The sequence below is a fragment of the Mustela erminea genome, chromosome 5, assembly GCF_009829155.1.
Source record: "Mustela erminea isolate mMusErm1 chromosome 5, mMusErm1.Pri, whole genome shotgun sequence".
In the NCBI taxonomy this organism is placed as follows: Eukaryota; Metazoa; Chordata; class Mammalia; order Carnivora; family Mustelidae; genus Mustela; species Mustela erminea.
In genome coordinates, this window is record NC_045618.1 from 31,751,887 (window position 1) to 31,763,739 (window position 11,853).

The window sequence follows — 11,853 nt, forward strand, 5'->3', positions numbered from 1 at the left end:
GGTATCTATATCTTTGTGTATTGTGTACATATACCTGCTGTTTTCCATTCAATGTCTTCCAAGGGCCATTTACAAGCTCAGGGATCTAGTTGAGGGAAAGGGGAGGGCACTGGCAGAGGGCAAAACGAGTGGGGAACTCTGTGCAGGGCAAGCTGTATGTCATGCCCCACCTCTAGGTAACTGACAAAGCCACGCCAAGACTTTGTCCATCCTGTCGGGACAGGAGAGAGGTGCCATCTGGGAGACACTGGTCAGGGAAGAGCTTCTCCCAGTTATCTACTTGGCCTAGCAACTATGGGTACCCCAAGACCTCGCAGTGAGCTCCTCCCAAGTGCTGTTGATCCCCAGCACTGACACATCTTTTTTTTTTTATTTTTTAGATTTTATTTATTTATTTGACAGACAGAGAGCACAAGTAGGCAGAGAGGCAGGCAGAGAGAGACGAGGAAGTAGGCTCCCTGCTGAGCAGAGAGCCTGATGTGGGGCTCAATCCCAGGACTCTGGGATCATGACCTGAGCCGAAGGCAGAGGCTTTAACCCACTGAGCCACCCAGGTGCCCACTGACACATCTTCTAAATGACACACTGTCTGCAAGGCCCATGCTTCCCACCTGCCCTCCAAATTCAGAGGTGGTCAGCAAGTGCTGTCAGGATCTCATCTACTTGCTTCTCATGAGGGACGTTTTTGCTTTTGCAGAAAGTAGAATTGTGATCCAGCTCCTGGGTAGGGGGTGCCTCCCTCTAGTCTGGATCTTGCCCATTTCCCATAGATCGATAGCATTCCTTGCCCAGGGATATGCCTCCCCTGGCTTTGAGGCCAACACAGGCTTTCCCTTCTTCATACTCGTCTGATCAGTTCCGCTGGGATCTGGGCAGGAGGAGAGCCCTGCAGCAGCATAACAGGAGGTTGCGTGGGACTCTTCCTTCTGTTCTGGAATGCAGCAGAGACCCAAGCCCGAGTACAAACAACACAAGGGACCCTCTGTCCCTACACTCAGAGTTGCCTGTGAGTAGCGGAACTGTATTCTCTCCCTCTGGCAGGGCTCTCAGAGGGGCTGCACTGGCCCCTCTCTCAACAACCACCACCGCCTCCCAAGGGGAGTGCGAGGGGGGAGCCATCTGCCATGAGGGGAGAGCGGGGTTTATGACAGGCTACTCTCTCCCATCTTTGGGGGTAGGCTGCTGCTTCTCCCTGAAGCCACAGGGAATTTTGAGTAAGGCAGACCAGCACGGTCATAGCCCAGGTGGGTGACTGTGGACTCTGGGAGCCCCCTCTGAACCGTCTGAGCAGGGAAAGGGCAACAGGAGAGAGACGGCAGGTGGAGAGAGCCGTGTGTGCTGGCTGAGCTCACGCCTGTGCGTGCACACATGCTGCTGCCCAGCCCAGGAGGACCTCGGGCAGGGCTTCAGAGGATGCCTTCACAGGTCCTCCAGAGGGAGCCAGGTTTTGGACAGAGAGTGAGTTGGAGGAACGATGGAAGCCCTGATGATCCACCCAGGAAAGGACAGTCTTGGGAGATTTGCGTCCACATCCCTCTCCTGGACCCCCAGTCCGAGGGGTCCCCAGAAGAGAGAGCAGGAGGTTGGGTGTAGCCGGATTCCCCTTGCTTGGGCCATGCCACTGGGGCTCGGCGCTCTGTCTGAGCAGAGGTGGGGATGTCTGAAGGCAGTGAGCAGGAGTCCGTCTCGGTTCTGGTTTTGGAAGCTGGAGTGTTCCCAGAGATGCAGAGGGCAGGGAGTCGTGCCCTGCAGCCATCACCAAAAGTCCTCCCACCCAGCAGTAGAGGGGATTTTAGTGGTGGCCAAAGTTAGTGAGGAGGGTGGTGGTTAGAAAGCAATTCTACGGGTGCCTGGGTGGCTCAGTGGGTTAAAGCCTCTGCCTTCGGCTCAGGTCATGATCTCAGGGTCCTGGGATCAAGTTCGGTGTCGGGCTCTCTGCTCAGCAGGGAGTCTGCTTCCCTTCCTCTCTCTCTGCCTGCCTCTCTGCCTACTTGTGATCTCTGTCTGTCAAATGAATAAATAAAAAATCATTTTAGAAAAAGGCGATTCTATACGTCAGCACATGGAGACTCAAAGAAATGTGCTACACTTGAACAAAATCCGTCTTTAAAAGCAAAAGGGGAACAGCCCAGCTTGGGAACGTTTTAGGGTAGGGGAGGTACAGAACCATGGGATGGGAGCCATGAGCAGGGGACTGAGGGGCTGGAGGAGCACATTCTTGCCCCTTGCCCTTTTCCTTGCAAGTGACAGAAGCCCCGTTCACACCAGCTTCTGCAGAAAGTGGAATTTAATGGAAGGTTCCCAGAGCATCTCACAGAATGTAAGTAAGAGTCCAAGAGTTGAGCGGGAGGAGGGGCTGGGCCGTTGGTGGGCATGAACGACATCAAGAACTGGAGGTCTGTGAGCCCCAGAGCCTTTGCACACCCTCCTGTTTTACTCACCATATTGTCCCCTCACGCAGACTCGTCTTTCTACAGGGCAGAAAATGCGACCACTGACAGCTTCCAAGGATTCGCCATAAGACAGGACTGCCTCTCAGTGGGCCCAGAGGAGGCCTGGACCATCAACCTGGCTGAGCAAGGGCCACTCTGCAGACATGCAGTGAAGGACCGTCCTGGGGGAAAGAGGGTTGGTGTCCATCATGTGGTAGCTACTGGTGTTTCTGGCGGGAATCTGATGGTCTGACGTGGCCTCCTGCAAAGACAAGCCTCCATGGTGGAGGTTCTGATGACCCTGTGCCCTCAACCTTCAGGACCCAGGGCAAGGGAAATGACCACAGTGATAATAGCTCACATTTATTGTGGGCCTACTATGTGCCAGGCCCTGGGCTGCGCTCCGTGCGAAATTTCACTTCATCCTCACAGAAACTGTATTATCTCCACCCATTTCAGGGATGAAGATGCAGCAGCTTGGAGAGGGTAGGGGCCAAGGTTACAGGGGCAGCGAGGGGCCGTCCTGGCACCTGGTCTGTATCTAACTGGCTGCCAAGCTCAGCTTCTGCACGGTCAAGCTCTCCTGTCTCCAAGATTGAGCACCTGGGCCCTGGCACTGGCAGAGAGGGAAGAAGAGTCTTTCTGGTCCGGGCTGTAGTTCTGTCTTGTGGACTTGCAGCCTGGGGCACTCCCTGGAGCCTGGCTGTGTCGCCGTGAGCTCTCAGAGGGTCGTTTTGCACATCTGAGATGATTCTACCATAAGCTCCTGCTGTGGTCGGGGGGAGTGGCTGCGTAGCCCATCCTCCGTCCTGCCAGCTTTCAGGGCAGAAGGGTCCCCGGCTTCTGGTTTTCCCTCCTCCTATGCTAGATGGAGGGGAGTCCTTGTCTCTAAACCCGCCCCCCTCCCCGTGCTTTGCTACTCAGGCTCTAACTGGGTTCCGTGTGGACTGCAGGTAGCGCGATCCCCGGCAGAGGGCGCCAGAGCCTCTTCACACACCCAGGGTCGAGAGACGGGAGAGCAGAGAGGCGGGTAAGCAGGACGGGGCCCGCAGGCTCCGTGCCCATTCCTCCGGCCTCAGCGGGTCTGCGGTCCGTGCACTTGGCGCCCCCTAGCTGACAGACAGATGTGCGCATGAGTCTGTGTGTGTGTGCGTGTCAGGGTGGGGGTGGGGGGGGATTAAGTGAGGGTGGGGGGTGGATTCTTCCAGGAACCACATTTGGCAGCCCCTGCTGTGTCAAAGAAGGTCAGAGTCAGGGCATAGGGACAGATACTGATTTTAGGCACTGATTGTACAGACCCCAGGAAATCCCCATTTCATTGAGTTCCAGTTTCTGTCCTACTGTGGGGCAGGCAAAGAATGACTTTGCATGAAGGGAGGTTACCACCCCTCCAGGTCCCGGCCAGGCAGGTCTTGGCTATCAGCTCACAGCTGTCATCCTGGCTGACTTTCCCAATGGTCCTGTGAGCCAGAGCAATATTAGCCTCACTGTACAGCTGAGGATGATGAAAGCTCAGAGAGGTTAAGTAACTTGTCTGAGGTCACACAGCCTGGAAGTGGTAAAGCTAAGATTCAAACCCTAGCCACTCTGATTCCAAAATATGTGCTGGTTTCACATCTTTGAAACTGGATTTCTCAAACTCATGTTTTCCCCACATGCAGACCTTACCAAAAATGGGCTTGAGGGCAGCCCAGTCAAGTTTCAGGAGCTGTAGCTGGCTCGTGGCTGGAATGACTGAGCTGAGGAATGAAAGCTGATGGACAGTTTGCGGCCCATTTTTAGGAGTCAAGGAATAGAGAACTATATTTAGCTCTTTGCTGTGGACTAGTCAGATGAGTGAGGGCCCAGGTGGGGAAGGAGGAGGGAGAGGCAGAGACAGCGAGACAGAAATGAGAGAGACAGAAGGAAAGAGAGAGTGAGAGAGACAGAGACATAGAAAGAGACAGAGAGAGGAAGAGAAAGAGGGAGAATGAATGCGAGGCCCCCAGCTGCCTGGCCAACTTTCCACCTTCAAGATGGGTCTCTGTTTCTAGATTTGCAGGGAGGTGTGCTGACAGGCTGAGGTCTCTTTATGACAGGAAGGCCTGACACTATCACCAGACTTGTGGGACAGAGAACAGGGCTCGTCAAAGAGAATCTTCTAGGCCCGAGAATGTCTTCTGCACATACATGACATTGGTGTATGAGCCATCCCAGCTCTGGAGACCAGCACAGGGCACAGCTCAGATCCCAAGAAGAGTGTCTAGGCACTGCAGATGTGTTCTGGAAGCTTTCAGGGGTTAGATGTGTCCGTTTCACTTACCCGACCTGGGTTGCCCCTCCCTGCGCCCCGGGGCATCTCTCTTCCTCTTATGAGGAAATGCTGGATCTCGCCCCAGCCCTACTTGGACTAGGCTCTCCAAAGCAGTCCGCTTCTGGAGAACAAAGAGAGGACCTCTGGCCTTCTCGCACAGAGGTCCGTGGTTCTGCCCCCTCCTGCCCCTCAAGAAACACTTGGCATGCTTTTGGGGTATTTCTCCCCGGCCCCCGTCTCCACTCTTCTCCCCACGTAATTCTCCCACTTCCCCGACTACCCCCCCAATCCCTCAAGGTGGGGAGCTCAAAGCCGCCTGTCCACAGGACTCAGCTTCCCTAGAAGCCAGTGGAGCTATAAATAACAACAAAACTGCCCTATATATACTTTCCGGGACTCTCTCGGACTCGCAGAGAGGACCGTACATAGGTTGGAGCCCAGGAGACCACCAGCCTGGCCCATCCCATCCGTGTCCCTGCTGATCTAGAGCCGGCCACTTCCCTTGCCCAGCCTGGGTAACCCTGACTGAATCGTAGAATTCTCTAAGGCGGCCTGTCATTCAGGCCAGCGCCCTTCCCTCCAGACCACCCTGCCTCAAGAGGAGGCATGAGGATCCAGCGTGCCCACCTACCCCCTGTGCTGCCACGTGACCTCCCCGAAAGGCTTTCTGCTCTCTGCCCCTTGAGGGCGGCTCACAGCTGGGGTTGTGAGCCCCAGTTTTGGCTTCAGCATATCTGGGAGCCAGAGATTGGTGGGGGTGGGGGAGGTGCGTGAGGGAAGGTTTTCCTGGTGTAAATACTCCCCCTATGACCGATCTCAGGCTACCAACGCACTGTCCCTGCATGCAGAACTGGGAGACTGTGTGTGAATGATTGTCCCTGAGCCAGCACAAGCTGACTTGGGCACAGCGCTGTCTAAGGGGAAGGGGGTGGATCTGGGGACCCTGCCCTCAAGGGTGCGCCCAATTCCATTGGGGAGAACCCCCAAGCAGATCTGTAGCTCTACGCATCCCTCTACCAGCGCATTTAGGAAGGGGGAATCAAAAGCCCAAGGGAGCGTGGTGAAGGAATTTCTTTCAAAAACAATTAGATCACTTCACAGTTTAATTGCCTAAATATTTTTTTTTACCTAATTTCAAATCGCTCGTCATGTGAGTAATTGGGCAATGCATTATTGAATTACGGAGGAATGCAGAGCGTAAATGGAAGAGGCAATCGAACATTTGTGTCTTTGAATCAAGTCGTTGATGGACACACGAGGAGGGGTCCATGCTGTGGCCGTGGCCTCCTCTGTGGCTCCTGTCTTTCCTGCACTTTGTGTCACTCCCGCTGCCTCCCGAGCTCCCCTTGCTGTCACTGGATTCTTCTCTTGCTGCCCTCAGCTGCTTTCCCGGTTCTGTGCTCTCCCTCCATCAAGCTGTCCTCCTATCTCTCTACTCCCGCCTCTGTCTCTGTTTGCCCCGTCTCACTCTCTCCTGTCGACCTCTGTGTATTGTGTTTGCTGTGTCTGTTCGCTTTCTCTCTCCGCGTCTTTCTCTTCTCTCCTGGGCACCTGCTTGCCGTACCTGTTTCTCTTATGTCTCTGTTTTTCTTGGAGTCTCTCTTTTCTACGCAGACACACAGACACAGACAAGACACACGTGCAAACAGGCAGACACAGATTCACACATGTAGACACACACAGATACACAGGGACACACACAGACACGCATGCAGACACGTGTATAGGAACACAGACAGACGTCCCACAGACACACACACAGACGCATGTAGACCCCCTCCCCCTGCCGACACACATAGACACACACAGATACACACACCCCTGGCCCTTGTCTTCCAGTTCCTTCCTGCTCTGCTGCCCACCTCGCCCGGCTGCTCCCCGGTCCCTGGCTCCGGTCCGCATCCGTCCAGGTACCGTGCAGCTGAACTGACTCCCCCTCCCGCTGATCCGGCGCTGCCCCTGCAGGGAAGCCCAGAGCAGGGGCCTGTGCTGGGAGCCCACACACAAACACAGGCTTTCATCACACCTGGGAGCCACAGGCCGTGGGGAGCAGGAAGGGACACAGGCAATGCTGGCTCTCCAAAGAAAACGAAATCCTTGATTTGCAGGCTTTGCCAGCTTCCATGTGTAAATACTCTCTTTCCCTGTGGCTGATTGCGGGCTATGGACACAGTGTCATGGAATGCAGAATTAGGAAGAGATGTACTTTGGGGCTTCCGAACCCATCCCAACTGACTTCAGAACACCGCCCCGCAAGGGGAAGGGGCTTCCTTCCTGCCTGCAGGAGCTGGGGGTCCTCTAACAGGGTGTAAAGCAGAAGGGCTAGAGGGGGCAGGGGCATGCCAGGCAGATGGCAGGAGCCAGAGTGGAGGGGAACAGTGCTGTGGTGGGCGGTGCAGGTGATGGTGAGCAGGTCAGTGCCACCGGAGTACCGGGAAAGTGAGAGGGGTTGCAGAAGGGGCAGACATGGGCCAGGGTCACTGAGGGTCTTGAAGACAGAATGGAGGAGCCTGGTCTTTTCTGGTGGCCAAGGAGGAGAGGGACACTATCTGGTGCCTCAGTTCAGCTTCCCAGGAAACAGGTTTGTTGGTAAGGATTTGGGTGAAATCCTTTGTTTGGGAGATGATCCCAGGAAGCAGGTGAGGCAGTGGGGCAGAGAGATCAGGTGGAGAGGAAAATCCATGAAGGGCGTATTACTGCTTCTGCTGTGGAGGGTGAGGGCTGTGCCCTGTCGCGGTGGGGACCCTCTGACTTCCACAGCATGCCTTAGAACAGTCCAGTCAAGGGGAAAGGAGCCACCAGTTCTCATTCCTTGTTGGTCGAGGGTTATTCCTGGGATGTTAGTGCCCGGCATTCCCATCGGAACCATGTAGGGGCCAAGTTCAGTCCAGGGCCAGAGAATGCCCTTATGAAGAGAGACCAAGGAGCTTAGGGCATGTCCCCAGTGCGGGAAGCAGCAGGTCAGTGCTTTCTGACAGATGCCTTGGGGTAAGGTGGCACAGAGGCTGCTGGTGACTCTGGGAGGACAGTCTCAGTGCCATAAAGGGGCAGACGCCAGAGACGACTGCTCCTGGAGAGAATGAGAGACAATGAGGAGAAGACAGACCATTCCGAAAAGTATGGACAATGGGAGCACTGCTGGAAGGTGCCGGGGGCTGGGGAGAGGGTGAGCTGGGAGCAGGCTGGCAGTTGCTTGGAGTGAGTGAGGGAGAGCAAGCAGGTGAACAGACAGGGGCAGTAGAGGGCACCGCACAGCCCCAGACTAAGGGAAGTGTAGGCGGGTGCTCCCCAGGGAGCAGCAGCCTGTGCCGACTCCCAGGAAACAGCCAGGGCATGGAGCTGACACCTTGTACTTCCATTTTTCTCCTTGGGAGCCATGGATTGGCTTGGCGTGACCCAGTTCTGCAAGCATTTCTTTGATTGAGTGGAAGCAGACAAGGCCTCTGCTCTCCAGGGGAGCAGATCCCATGCCAGGCTTCAAAGGGGGTGGTGAGGAAATGAGGAAGACCTATCTTCATAGTTAGGAAGTTGCAGATGGCCATGACCGATGAACACAGCAGGCAGGGGGCATGCACTAGCGGACACACCACCAAGCACGGGAGAGGCCCCAGAAGGGGCAGCCGATCTGCCAAGGCTGGGGCAGCCGATCTGCCGAGGCTGGGGCAGCGGAGCCTTGAAAGATGACGGACGTGCAGAGGAAGAGGAAAGAGGCAGCAGGCACTCCTGGATTCCAAAGCCTTGCCGGCCTGCTTAAGCCTTCTGGTGGCTGGTTATCACACAGCCTCGACCCTGAGATCCAATGGGAGTTCTTCCATAGCCAGACCCTTCCCACCGTCCTCCAATGGAGTCTGACTGCCCTCGTTGGGGAGATGGGAGAGGCCAAACAGAGGATGGTTGGAAGGAGGTGAGCATTGTCACCCTGCGCCTCCAGCTTAAGGGGAGAAGGCTGCTCGCCTAGGTTCCATTCTTTGGTGTCGAAGGCTGAGCAGCCCTCCCAAGAGATATCCAGATCCTAATCCCCAGAACCTGTGAATGTTACCTTATATGGCAAAACTGTGCAGATGTGATTAAGTTAGGAATCCTGAGATCAGGAGAGTCTCCTGGACTAGTTAGGTGAGTCCCAGTATAGTCTCGAGGGTCTCTGGAAGAGGGAGGCAAGGAGGTCCGAGGAGGACATAGGAACCATGACCCTGGAAGCGGAGGGGGGCCCAGGATGCTGGCGGCGTCCAGAAGCTAGAAAAGGCAAGAAATTTCCCTTAGAGCTCCACGGGGAACCTGCCCTGCTGACACCTTGACTTGAGCCTGGTTGAGACTGATTTTGGACTTCTGGTCTCCAGGACTGTAAGAGAATAAACGTGTGTTTGTGTGTGGGGGTTTAAGCCACCGAAGTTTACGGTGACTCGTTATAGCACCAGAGGAAGCAGACTTAGCCATTAGATGTGCATGCTCTTGGGGTGTGTTTTCGGGGGTGGGATGGTGAAGTGAGCAAAGGTGGGCAGAGGGAGCCGCTCAGCTGCTGGGGAGTCATAGACAACTCCACGCGCCGCTGCCTCGGATGGAAGCATGAGCCGTTGGCACGTGACCCACATTCACTGATTGAGGCTGCTGGAGGCAGGGGATGTGGCCTCGGGGCGGGGGAACAGTGAGCCCTCCGCAGGCCACACTCACGGGGTCCTGAAGGAGGTCTGGGGGCTCGAGGCTCGGTAACCCCACAGCTGTGGAAGGTTCTTCCTCTGAGCCTTCTTCCTCTGGTCTGCAGACCTGGTAGTTGACCCATTTCTACTGCCCTTTACTTCTTCACCTACTGAGGGGCTCCACAGAACGTCCGCATCTCTTCCGGAGCCAGGAACTGGGGTTTTACTCCCAGTTTCTACAGCTACCACGGAGAACCTTCCAGGCACTGCTGTCTTTAATCCTGGGAAGAGCGCTCACTATCATTCCCATTTTACAAATGAGGAAATGGATACTCGGGAGGGCGAAATGAATGTCCAAGTTCAGGGCCAAGATGCTCCCGAGGTCTGCCTGGTGCCTCTTCGCTGCTCTGTGGCCTTGCCTCCCATCACTCAGTATTTTCTAATCAGTAGTGCCATCGCGAGCAGTCCCTTCAAACTCTTTTGGCCTCAGTTTTTTTTTTTTTTTAAAAACGCTGTCCTGCCTCCCTCCTAGGGCAGCTTTCACTCAGCTCCAAGAAGACAAGATGTAACAGGCTTTGTAGGACCGCCTGTGACTCTGTGGCTCTGACTCTCTGGGCCCTCCCTCCCGGGGCCTCTCCCTCATCCATTCCTGATAGCTCTGGGCCCTGATCCAGGAGAGGAAAAGGAAGCAGAGGGGAAAGGTCTCATCTCTCGCTGCGCGTGATTTTCAAGTTCAGCTTGTCACCTTTGTTCAGTTTCCCCTAATGCTGGAAGTTACGCAGGACAGCTGTGCAGGCTCACATGGTTTGTGTGTTGGGCCTCACAGAGGGGGAGGTGTGGGTTGAAATCCAGCCGCGATGGGCACCTTTTGCTTGGCACAAAGGTGCCATCTGCCAAGAGGCTGCGTCTGCCTGGAGGGGACAGCCTTTTCAAGTTGTCACAAAAGCCCAGCATTGGTTTGCGGTGGGCGGGGATGGGTTGGCTTTGCAGGGGGTCAGTGTTGCAGCTCTGGATCTACCCTGAAATCCAGAGTAGAGAAGGGAAGGAAGAAGCAAAGCCGCACCCAACTCACTGTGGCAGAACCGGAAGCCACCGCGGTCCCTCTGTGGGTGCCGCTCAGACCCTCCCAGAGATAAGCAGAGGGAGCACTGGGGCTCCAGGGTTGCCCACCTCTGGCCTTTGCCTGCCTCTCTCTGCATGCCTCTGCTCAGGGGGCCCCACCCCAGCGGGGCCCCAGGAGCCACGCACCAAAGGGCACCAGTCCCGGGCGGTAAATTCCCTCCTGAGTTCTCCCTTCAGGGTCCTGTCTGTATGAGAGAGGCTCCGGACCGCTTCAGATTGCTGTGCCTCAAAGCGGACCTCAGAAACTTCCTTGGTTGCACCTCATCTAGACTGGCGATTAGTGCCCAACACACACACACATACACACACACTCACACACCCCATACACCAAGCCAACAGCTGCTCCCTTCTCTCCCCTCATTTCCCCTTGGCTCCCTGCATCTCCTGTGCCCCAGAACCTACCTCCAGACCTTTGCACACACTGTGGCCTTCCCCAAATTCTCTCCTTATGCTTTCCTTTCCACCATCTATATATTAACTTCCCATAAGTGCTGCACAAAACCCTGCCCCTCAGGCAGACCGGACGGACATCTGGCATCCGCTGGGCAATGGGCCAGGACCATGGGCTCTGGGAATTCGGCTTGGTGCCTTGAGTGCCCTTGGGGTCTGGGTTTAAAGTGCACTCCTGGTGTGCCCTATGCAGGCCTGCACCAGATGCGGGAGAGGGGGGCAGGGTCGGACAGCACCCTCCAGCTGTGAGCAGGCCCCCAAGAAACTCCCAGGGCCCCCCAAGCTGTGAGAACCAAAAGTATCTTGTAAACTGGTCAACACAAATTACTGGGGATTTGGGACCGGAAGATACCAAGGCTGAGGGACTAGAATGCACTGTCCCCTACGGAAGCCACTAGCTCTGAGCGGCTACTGGGCACTTGAAATACAGTTCATCCCAATGGAGACATGGTTGCCAAAAATGTAAACTACACATTGAATCTTGAAGACGACTTAGTAGGAAAAAAAAAAAAATCTCATTAATAATCTTTATATTGATTGAAACAACACTATTATGTGTTGAAACAACACTATTATGGATATGTTAGGTTAAGTAAATGTGGCTTTTAAAAAATGTGGCTATTAAAATATTAAGAGATGCATTTGTGGCTCACATTGTGTTTCTACCGGACGCTGCTGGTCTTGGGGGTAGAAAACACAGGAGGGGTCCTTGGATAATTGTTCGCACTGTGAAACAGGTAGTGTTTAGAAACTGGGTAGAGAAAGCAGAGGCAGCCTCCCAGTCTAGCCCTGCGTGGGGCTCTGATGGTAGCTGGAGCCAAGCCCTGGCCCCGGGGTGCTGGTCCTGCTGTGGGAAGGCAGGGCTGGGGGCACTGCTTCCTGTGCGGGCACACCCCAGGTCAGAGTCCTTGCTAGCGGGAAC